Source organism: Macrobrachium nipponense, chromosome 34 (genome assembly GCF_015104395.2).
Source record: "Macrobrachium nipponense isolate FS-2020 chromosome 34, ASM1510439v2, whole genome shotgun sequence".
In the NCBI taxonomy this organism is placed as follows: Eukaryota; Metazoa; Arthropoda; class Malacostraca; order Decapoda; family Palaemonidae; genus Macrobrachium; species Macrobrachium nipponense.
The window spans coordinates 43,613,208-43,624,506 of NC_061095.1; positions in this window are offsets into that span (position 1 = coordinate 43,613,208).

Below are 11,299 nucleotides of genomic sequence, written 5' to 3' on the forward strand. Positions count from 1 at the left end.
AGAGTGGGAGAGAGAGAGAGAGAGAGAGAGAGAGAGAGAGAGAGAGAGAGAGAGAGAGGTATTGCTTAGAGAGAGAGAGAGAAAGAAAAGTCGCGAGCCGCTGGTTGCTTAGAGAGAGAGAGAGATTATGTGTTGGTATGCCTGACGCTCGGAGTTACACATTTACCAAATGAATAACGAGATTAATATCCCGTTAACAGATGTGGTGGCTTTTGGGTGTTACAGATTCTTGTGGCAGCAGGCAAAAAGCGGTATAAAAGTTTTTTTTTTATGCCTAGGTACGCTTATGAAGAGATAGGTGACCTGTTAAAAATAAAGGGGTTATGGCTTAGAGATAGTTTTCGAACAACAAAGAATTTGTGGGATTGTGGAAAATTGTTAAATTGGTAGTTTTCAGTTACTAAGTGAAAAAAAATGAGAAATATCGATCCGTTAACTGCGCAAAGGGGAGAGGGAAGGATTTTATTAGACTCAGCATTTGGCCCAGGCAGTCTGCCTAGAAGCAGATGCAGCACTCAGTGTGACTTTTGTGTGTGATGTCGAGTGCATTCCCCGCGTGTGTTACTGCCGTGTATTGCGCAAATGCCGAGTTCATTTTGTTCCCATTATGGAGTGGTGAGTGTTAAAAAAAACATTGTTTTGAAGGGGAGGGTTTTCTTTTAAATATTTAAGTGAAATATAATGTACCCCTACCCAAGTCTATGGTGGACTTGGCTTAGAGACGTCTTTGGAAGAAAGGCAAGATGCCGTGGAAGCTCTGCGAAAGTTTATTTAAGTTTTGTGAGTGAAATATTCCGGCTGCATGGGTGAGTCTTGAATTATTTTAACCAAAGGGTGGCTTGTTGTCTATTTAACTTTTTATAAGAATATCCAATCTTTGACTTTGTTGTTAAACTTATGTGTACTTACGAGTGTTTCTCGTGTCTTTGAAACAGACGGTTCTGGGTTCTGGCGGAACTATGGGTTGTGGCAAAGGGGGGAACGGAGGACCGAGAGTCCTAATGGGACCGAGGAAATCCCGATGAAAGAAATGACATTTGGTGTGACCATTACTGTTTTAGACATTTTAATATTGGGGAAACTGAGTTAAGTTAGTCTGTGAGACTTGATTGATTTACTATCTTTCCATTGTTAAATAAATGTATTTTTTGTAATGCAACTCTCTCATTTGATTACCTGTTAGAGTAAAGAGAAAGAGGTGGAGGAGAGAGAGAGAGAGAGAGAGAGAGAGAGAGAGAGAATGCTTATTTTAGCCGATGCTCATCACATACCTGAAATCCGGACTAAAAGCTTTGCTGGGCTCCCGCCAGATTACTGAAGGATTATGTGAAGTTGGAAAGCTTTTGTAATTGTTTGGCTTATATTATTTGCGCTTAGTGGAAAATCAGCTTTTCATCTGTCCGTTTATCGATCTGTTTATTTATTTGCTGATCATGATTATCAGAAAGCACAGAGATCTTGTCATTTGATAGAGTAATGGGGTTAAAGCACTGCTTTGGGAGTATAGAAGTTCCTTTAAGTCCAAAAAAGTGATGACAAAGTTAAAATCTCGAAACAGTTGTGGAGGACACTTGATCAACCGAACTAAATGCAGTAATGAAGAACAACGCTAACATTCACATTGGAAAAATTGACCCAGATGGCGAGTTGGTTACGCAACCGAAACTGTAAATTCCGCTGGACACGCCTGCCAGGAAAATGTCAGAGAGAGAGAGAGAGAGAGAGAGAGAGAGAGAGAGAGAGAGAGAGAGAGAGAGAGAGTTTGAAATGCTATTGCTGTACATAATATCTTAGGTTAATTTTTATAGACCCGTCTAATGACGCAATTTCATACCTTTCGAGTTTCCTCTTACTTAACAAATAAGATACTCACAGATGAAAGATGTTCAACGAAAATTTAAAGTCGACTAGTCTGGTATTTTCAGATCAACAGCAGTCAGCAAAAGATTGCAACAAAAACGAGTGGTCCTACGTCTTGTTTCGTCGCTTTAGGGCAAGACTGATACAGGGAATGTCAACTCTGTCGTCTCAATAGTCTTTTGGTAAAGTATGTTCTGAGTCAGTAATTTTCCTTGAGAAGATTAAGCAACTTACTGTCTTTATTGCATTAATTTGTTTTAGGAAGTTACTTTTTATTCCGAAAACATATATAACTATAATATGACATTTACTAACAAAAATAAAAGTAATATGGTATGCGTGGTTGTTATTTCTAAAGGAAATATAGAATTAATGCTATTTGCAGTCACTTATAAAGTTACTTCTAAAATGGTTAAATAAATAAAATGATTAGCTTTCACCCTCCGGAAGTTATCACCGCAACAATTTGGAAATTAAAATAGCTGAACTCCAGTAACACAGAGGCATTAATGTAAATAACCCTCTTGAGTATTCTATTCTTTTTTATATGAAACATTACAAACTGAAAAAAAAACAATTACTGAACTTCACATTTATTTAATAGGAATTTTTTTTTTTTTATACAATTTCAAATGAGAGAATAATCGTGTTAGTCACGAACACATCGTAATATTGTTTCGTTCCACTTTCACAGAAATGTCTGATTGGCCTTGTGAGAAGAGAGTTTCTTTTTGCTCTACAGGCCAAGGAATTCACAAAATCTTTTTGAGCCCCTGGGCGACGCTAGAAAGAAAAGCCTCATTTTTATGAGAGAGAGAGAGAGAGAGAGAGAGAGAGAGAGAGAGAGAGAGAGAGAGAGAGAGAGAGAGAGAGAGTTAATTCAAGGGAGAAGCAAGCAGTGCTAATTCACTTTGATACACTCTGCTAAACATTTTATGATGGAGTAATTCGGGTCAGGCTTCATTGTTAACCCCGGTCATTTTCTTCTCGTTTCCAGGGAAACTCTGAGGCCAAAAGCCCCGTAAAGATAAGTAAAGTGATGTAAACTCTGCTTTTTCTACTTCTTCTCTGTTTTTTTTCTTGTTTTTTTTCTTCTTTTTTTGAGAAAGACTAAAATCGCTTTTCATGCGGGATAGCACAGCCCTTGTTTTCTTGGATGGATAATCTTAGTCTTTCATGAAAGATGCGACTTTATCCTTAGTATTCATATCTCCTCAGAAGTAAAAAGTGCCCATCATTAATTCAGTTAAGCTAGTTAGACAACTCATCTTCCGATCAGAGAGGCGAATCACCGTTGAGTCTGGTCTATCCTGGGTGGGTGATGACGTAGTTTGCTTCAAAAGCCTGTCATCGTCAGGGGTAGAGAGAGGAATTGGGTTGGGAGTCTCATCTAATCATTAAAGCTTATAAGCAGAAACGTAAGTCCCTCTGAGACCTCTATTACGCGGAAAACGGATTTAAAAACAAGAAACAATGATTGAAATTCTTCTTTTGATAGAATGATATTTTTCAATTCATTTTCTTGGCGAAAACATCAGTTTTACAACTCTACGATATCTTAGAATTGAAACCGAACATTCCATAATAACTGAGAAGATTACGGCAGGATACAAATGATATTAAGAACTAATTGGCAAAGGACATGAAGCACAAGTGTTGACCTTCCCTCTGTTGATGATATATCGTTCCATATCCATATTGACAAAAAGAAAAAAAATTATAATAGTCTGTTTTTATTTCGTTATCTCATTTTGCTACACATACGGATTATTATTCTAATCTTTTATATATTTCTCAGAAATATTTTTCATTCCAATGGCAATTCACCCTCTTGTAAGTACTAACTGAACCTACTGGTAAAACGAATCTGATAATAAAAAGATAAAACTGCACATGTGTCCACGTGACGGCATTTATGCCATGTTGATATTTACTCTTCAATGTGATGTTCAATTTCGCAGGCACTCAAGAAGTAGATTCCATGATGGTTGTCACTTCGAATTCCTTTCTCATCTATCTTTTACTTTAACTTTTTTTTTTCTTGCAGTTTTTCTGAAGTCAAAGTGGACATTACAATCGCTAAGCTACTTTTATATAGGGTTCCATGAGCGCAATGAACGTAGGTACGTGGACCTAACCCTTCACCTGAGATCATATATATATATATATATATATATCTATATATATATATATATATATATATATACATATATCATATATATATATATATATATTTATATATATATATATTTATATATATTTATGTATATATATATTTTTTTCTTTTTTTCTTTTTAAGCTTCCTCCGTTTCCTTGGCAACCTTATCAATCTTTTTCCTTCCTGGTCAGAAGCAGAAAATCCTTACTTCAATAAGGTTCTCATAATCGTCCTTTCTACCAAACGAGCTCGGTGTGTGTCCGTTCCATAGAATGCTGCTCTATATAGCTCTATATAGGGTTTTCAATGTGGAATAATGAACGACACATAAAAAATCCAATGGTCTCCTACGATTGCGTTACCCGCCATATTAGAAAATGGCCAACACATGCTTTTATAAAAGAAACCCACTGAATAAAAGTTGTTCAAAACTTATTTTTTATTTAATAGGAATGACTAGTCAATTTTACAAAATTAGGGCATTTTGCGATATATGAATAAAACAAGTGAAACTAATCCGATAACTATTAAGAAACAATTTCCACAGAAATGGTGGTCTGTATGAACAAGTGTTTCGAAAGAAAAGTAATTGAATAAATCATCTAATAATACACACACACACACACACACACACACACACACACACACATATATATATATATATATATATATATATATATATATATATATATATATATATATATAGATATATATATATTTATATATTTATATAATATATATATATATATATATATATATATATATATATATATATGTATATATATATATATATAATCATATATATATATATATATATATATATATACTATATATATATATGCATACATACATACATACATACATACATACATGCATACATACATACAAGTTTGAACATATCTAGAAAAATAAAGTCGTTATTACTGTAAATAAACAGAATCAGTATGGGAAATGGTCAGAAACACAAATTAAACAGTAACTTCTGTTTTTCTAATTAAAAGTTAGCCTTCGTTTGCTAGCGTTCCACTCAAGTACTGGACAGCAATGTCGTTTTATGCATTGTTGCATTATGTGTACTAATGAGCTTGCATATTACAGTGAGAAAAACTGATGTATTTCTTTTTCTATAACCACATAGGATTCATGCGAAAGTATGATTTTATATCAATGAACTATATCACACAAATATCTTGTGTATAATTATGTAGTAAATGTTCTGTAATTCCAACACCCAAATCTTAAACTAAAAACATAGAAAAATATTTCAATTGAGAAAAAAAAATTAAACACAGACATACGTGAAAGACTGCACCATGTTTGTTTTAAATGCATAGTTAATAAACATACCATAAAGGTACTAATGTGAGTAATTAAAATTGAATCAATTGAAAGTTTTAATGATATGTAAATATCACACAAACTGGATTTACGTGCTTGCTACAAAGTAAATTTTACACCATCTCACTGTCCAGTTCATCTCCTTCCTCAAATAGTTGTGACTTTTTACATCCAGCTCCATGATATTGAACACACATGGATAACCACAATAAACCAACCCTCTTACGTTCACATTGATGGCGACCACCTTTGAGGCAATTACAGCTGATTAAGTATTACAGTTCATCTGGTGTTGTCGGATTAATAGAATGTATTGGTTTTAGTCCAGTTCTGCAAGACTCCCATCCCCAGTCAACTGGAGAGAGATGGTTGCCATGCCAATGTCGTACATGTAGGAATACCCTAAAAGAAAGCAAGCGAGCTGCATCACTTATTGGTGGAAATGTAGAGAGATTAGATACAGAATTAACTATCATTTTTACTACTGTTCTCTTGAATTTATAAAAACGATACTTATCATAATTTTTAGACCTGTCAGCTTTCACTGCTCCATACACAGGAAGGAGGAAAGCTTCACCATCTTTGGCCAGATCATCTTTCAGATGCTGCTGGGTTATTAAATACAGAAACTGTTTCACATATGTCTTGCCTATTCTTTAAGATATCATATGACTTCTTTTTCCCCTTGCAGTACACAGATGATGCTGTGATACACCCTATTGCTACATGAAGGAACAACAAATGTTGACAAACGTGTCCCAGATTATCTGGAAGTTTGCTAATATCATATGCATTGTTTAATAACCCAGCAGGATTAAACCTAGTAGACCATATGACATTAGCAAACTTCAAGATAATCTAGGACACATTCGTCAAAAATTGTCGTCCCTCAATGCATTCATAATCCTGTGATTAGGAGCTCTTTATAACCTCGCATGATTGTTTGCAATCTGGGTATGTCCAATTTTCTCTTTGGGTAAATGTTGCGCAGGTAATGCGTCCGACTTCTCTTTTGGCGAAAGCTATCTGGTTAATGTGTGCCATGAGCCATACAAAAGATATGGACACCTTAATCAGGGCCATGGGTTATACAGGAGGCTAGGCGTCTTCTCTGAATTTGGGCCATTAATCTGGAATAAGAGGCTTAATGCAGTCACGGAGCTCAAGAGGGGATTGCAAAGAACAAGGGAACTCAAAATTATATTGGAGTGGCAAATTTCCGACTACTAACTGTCATTGTGTCGGGAAACCAAATTAATTTACAGAAGGGTATTAAGTTTGTTTATTATGGGCTTTTACTTTATTCTTGAAAGGTGAATTGCCTTGAGAAAATTCACAAAGCAAAATCAACTCGCAAACTTAAGAATTAATTTTGATTTACAAAAACATTCTCCAGCCCGAAAATGAAGTCCCCCCAAAATAAACTGCATTGAGGAACTATAAAAATACACGTGCAACTTTGCAAATCCAGCACAAAGCATCACGTGGTTACATAACTTTTATACCTCGAGTTGAAGAGAAAGAAAGGCGCATGAGGTAGAAAAAAACACGTTCCCTAGCATACGATAGACGGAGACACAGAGGATCGGGGGGCCGGGGGTGGGGGGTGGGGAGGGGAGAGAGAGAGATCATATACAGTCTGCTTACCGTTCTCCACCACTACAAGGCCTCCTAAGGACTCCAGGTGGTCAAAAACACGGCAGAAACACATTCTTGACTGAACATCCACTTTCCTAACAAGACGACTTGGGAGCTCCAAGGACTGCGTCTTAGTTTTACGAGGTTACGGTCAAATATATATTTAAATACCTTCCTGACTATCTCTCTCTTGAAGGGGTTTAGACTATAGGTTGAGTTTCCCAAACGTCAACTTCATGTTTTAAAATATTGGTCCTACCTGGTGCGTCCTGAAAAAGATCTTTAAATTCATGATTTAAATCGATTAGAGATGCAGGTTTTTCCTTTCAACAAGACAGGAAAAATAAAGAGATCCGGTGAATAAACACTTTACAAATAACCAGGTACAAAACTTTGGCTAGGCACTAAAGAATGTTCCAAGCAAACTTTCCATGACTTAACCAAAGCTTAATAAGATTTATTTTTATGAAAAGCCACGAACAAAATCTTTAAAGCAATTAGGTATGATAATATATATATATATATATATATATATATATATATATATATATATATATATATATATATATATATATATATATATATATATATATATATATATATATATATGTATATATATATATACATCATATATATATATATATATATATATATATATATATATATATATATATATATATATATATATATATATAATGTATACATATATATATATATATATATATATATATATATATATATCTATATATATATATATATATATATATATATATAATATGTATATATATATATATTTTTTTTTTCACATCACCTCCTCATGTTCAAGTGATACAAAAAATCATTATTTGTCAGTGTAATATATTATATATATATATATATATATATATATATATATATATATATATATATATATATATATATATGTGTGTATATATATATATATATATATATATATATATATATATATATATATATATATATATATATATATATATATAATATATATATATATGCTTAAAAAATCACAGTAGATGCACGTGACTTCATAAATAAGCGAAATACCACGGGAAATTGATAGTCAGGAATCCAAGCGCTTTGTCTTTATTCAGACATCGTCAAGGAGCTACTAAAGTACAATTGGAGAGGAAGACCTCAGGTACAAACAAGATCAGGAATACCAGATGGTTAATTATCAAACGGGTAAAAATTAAAAGGGATAATCCAGGATTGGATCGGGATATCACACAGTCACAAACTTAAACAGATTCCAATAAACCTAACCGAAATTACAAAGTATCTTTACAGTCCAAAACATGTAAAAAACTGAATATATTAATTTTGTTGCTTATATTTATCTACAACTTTTTTCATTATGAAAGCATCAAGTTTAAATAAACCAAGACTTAAATTTAGAACATTTCTATTATTTGACTTGATAAAACAAGATTCAATGATATTCCTTTTAACTGTGTCATTACATGGGACTAAGGCTCTTGCTTGACTCAGTTAATAGGATGGTCTAAATCTCATATGTACAAATAATGCATTCGATATTTTGCCCAGTTCTCACAGAATATTGATGTTGCTTAAGACGCTGTGAAAGAGATTTGCCGTCTGTCCGTAATAGATTTTATCACACTTTTTTGCAAGGAATTTCATATATGCAGCTTGGAAGATCTTTAGGAGAATTTTTATTTGATTACTGAAAACTCCCTTTGACATTAATATTGACTGAAACAAAACAAATTTATGTTAAAAAAGCTTTAAAATTCTAGGAATATCAAATAACCTTTCATCATAAGGGTAATTTTAGAATGTTATGCTTACTAAATTCAAGTTTGTCATTAGTTGAATAAAATGTTTTTCTAGCTCTTTTCCATGCCACATCTACAAAAGTCCTTGGGTATTTAAGTTTCAATGCAATATCATAAATAGTTTTTAATTTCAGCGTCAATAAACTGCGGCTACAGACACGTAAAGCCCTATTGGAACATCCCAGAAAAAACAGAGAATTTAACATTTTGATGGTGATTGGAGTAGTAATGAACAAAAGAGGCAATATTAGTTGATTTTCGAAAGACTGAAAAGGTGAAATTTCATCATCATTTCTATGGACAGTTTTACATCAAGAAAATTCAAATTACAATTCTTTCCTTCCTCTACAGTAAATTTTATAGAAGGGACTAATTATTGAGATTATTAAGGAATCTGGAGGTTTTCGTGAAACTGGCCAAATACAGAAGATCATCACGTATCTAAACCAAATAACTTTTTGGGGCAAAATTCTTGGTAAGAGTTTTGTCTCAAAAAATCCATGTAAATATTGCTAAGGACAGGAGATAAGGGATTACCCATGGGCCATGCCAAACTTTTGTACAAAAAATTTCCCATTGAAACAAAATTTACTATCTTTGATACATAACCTTATGAGACTAACTGAGATTTGCTACGCTTAACGGGAATGTCCATGACGCTCTAATTCCTCTTCCAAATATTCAAGGAAGTCATCTACAGGCACTTTGTTTTGTAAATAAAGAGAAAGCATCAAAACTAACCATATTAAAACCATAATTCAAATTTAAACTATTCAATTTGTTTATAAAATCAACATTGTTTTTAACATTCGTGTTAGAAATATTTCCTACCAAAGGAGTAAGAATTTTTACAAGCCATTTAGATAAATTATACGAAAAAACTGAGCCCACTGAACTATTGATTGGTCTGATAGGGTTATTGATTTTACCAGTGAGAATTCTTCGCCTAGCAGACCGACCTTTCGACGAGTTTCAACGCATCATACTTCAGAAAACACATCGACATCACAAAAGTGAAGTAGATGATGCGTTCCGTACACTTAGAAGCACGACGGTATAAGCTTTAATCAGACGGTTCCTGCCGATTGAAGAATCGGATTGCTGGATTATTGCTGCGGAAAATTGAGAAAGTGCTGCAACCGTCTTGAAAGGAAGCTCCAAGTCAAGCTGAAAAATCTTATTGCTGAAAGCGACTGGACTAAGCATGCCAAAGCCCCCTCCCCCCATGGACTTCATGATTAATTTATCTGACAAAACCAGGGATAGTGCTACGACAGCGGTCAGCGGCTTTGGGATATAGGTTAAGCTTTGGTGTATTTAATGGTAACCTGGACTGTGTCGACATCTCAAAATCCTTTTGTTATTTAGAAAAAATTGAATCAAAACCTATGCCCTGATGATATCAATATTTGTAAAGGTATTGTGTATGGTGCTATGAGTAAACCTTCTCCCCCTAATGTACCCGTGAGATTTCTCCAGGCTTTTAAGAAAATTAAAGAAGACGAAACAGTGAAGGTGACAAAAAGCAGATAAATCTAATGCAGTGGTAATAATGAATAAAATGAGTTATATAGTAAAGTAAAATAATGACATTGATAAATGACACTGATACTTATACGGAAACTGAGGTCTGACCCTACACAGACAGTTAACTCCCATTTTAATAAACAAATAAATCCATTTTGAAGGGCTTGGACCATTTAATTAACCAGTTTACACCGCAATGCGCCTCCCTACCTTACATGTATGGTATAGTCAGACACATAAAAATCAATAACCCTATCAGACCAATCATTAGTTCAGTGGGCTCAGTTTCGTATATAATTTATCTAAATGGCTTGTAAAAATTCTTACTCCTTTGGTAGGAAATATTTCTAACACGAATGTTAAAACAATGTTTGATTTATAAACAATTGAATAGTTTAAATTTGAATTATGATTTTAATATGGTTAGTTTTGATGTTGTCCTCTTTATTTACACAAAAGTGCCTGTAGATGACTTACTTGAATATTTGGAAGAGGAATTAGAGCGTCATGACATTCCCTTAAGTGTAGCAAATCTCATTAGTCTCATAAGGTTATGTATCAAAGATAGTAAATTTTGTTTCAATGGGGAATTTTTGTACAAAAGTTTGGCATGGCCATGGGTAATCCCTTATCTCCTGTCCTTAGCAATATTTACATGGAATTTTTGAGACAAAACTCTTACCAAGAATTTTGCCCCCAAAAAGTAAAAATTTATTTGGTTTAGATACGTGGATGATATCTTCTGTATTTGGCCAGTTCACGAAAACCTCCAGGAATTCTTCCTTAATAATCTCAATAATTTAGTCCCTTCTATAAAATTTACTGTAGAGGAAGAAAGAAAATTGTAATTTGAATTTTCATGATGTAACTGTCCATAGAAATGATAGAAATTTCACCTTTTCAGTCTTTCGAAAATCAACTAATATTGCCTCTTTTGTTCATTACTACTCCAATCACCATCAAA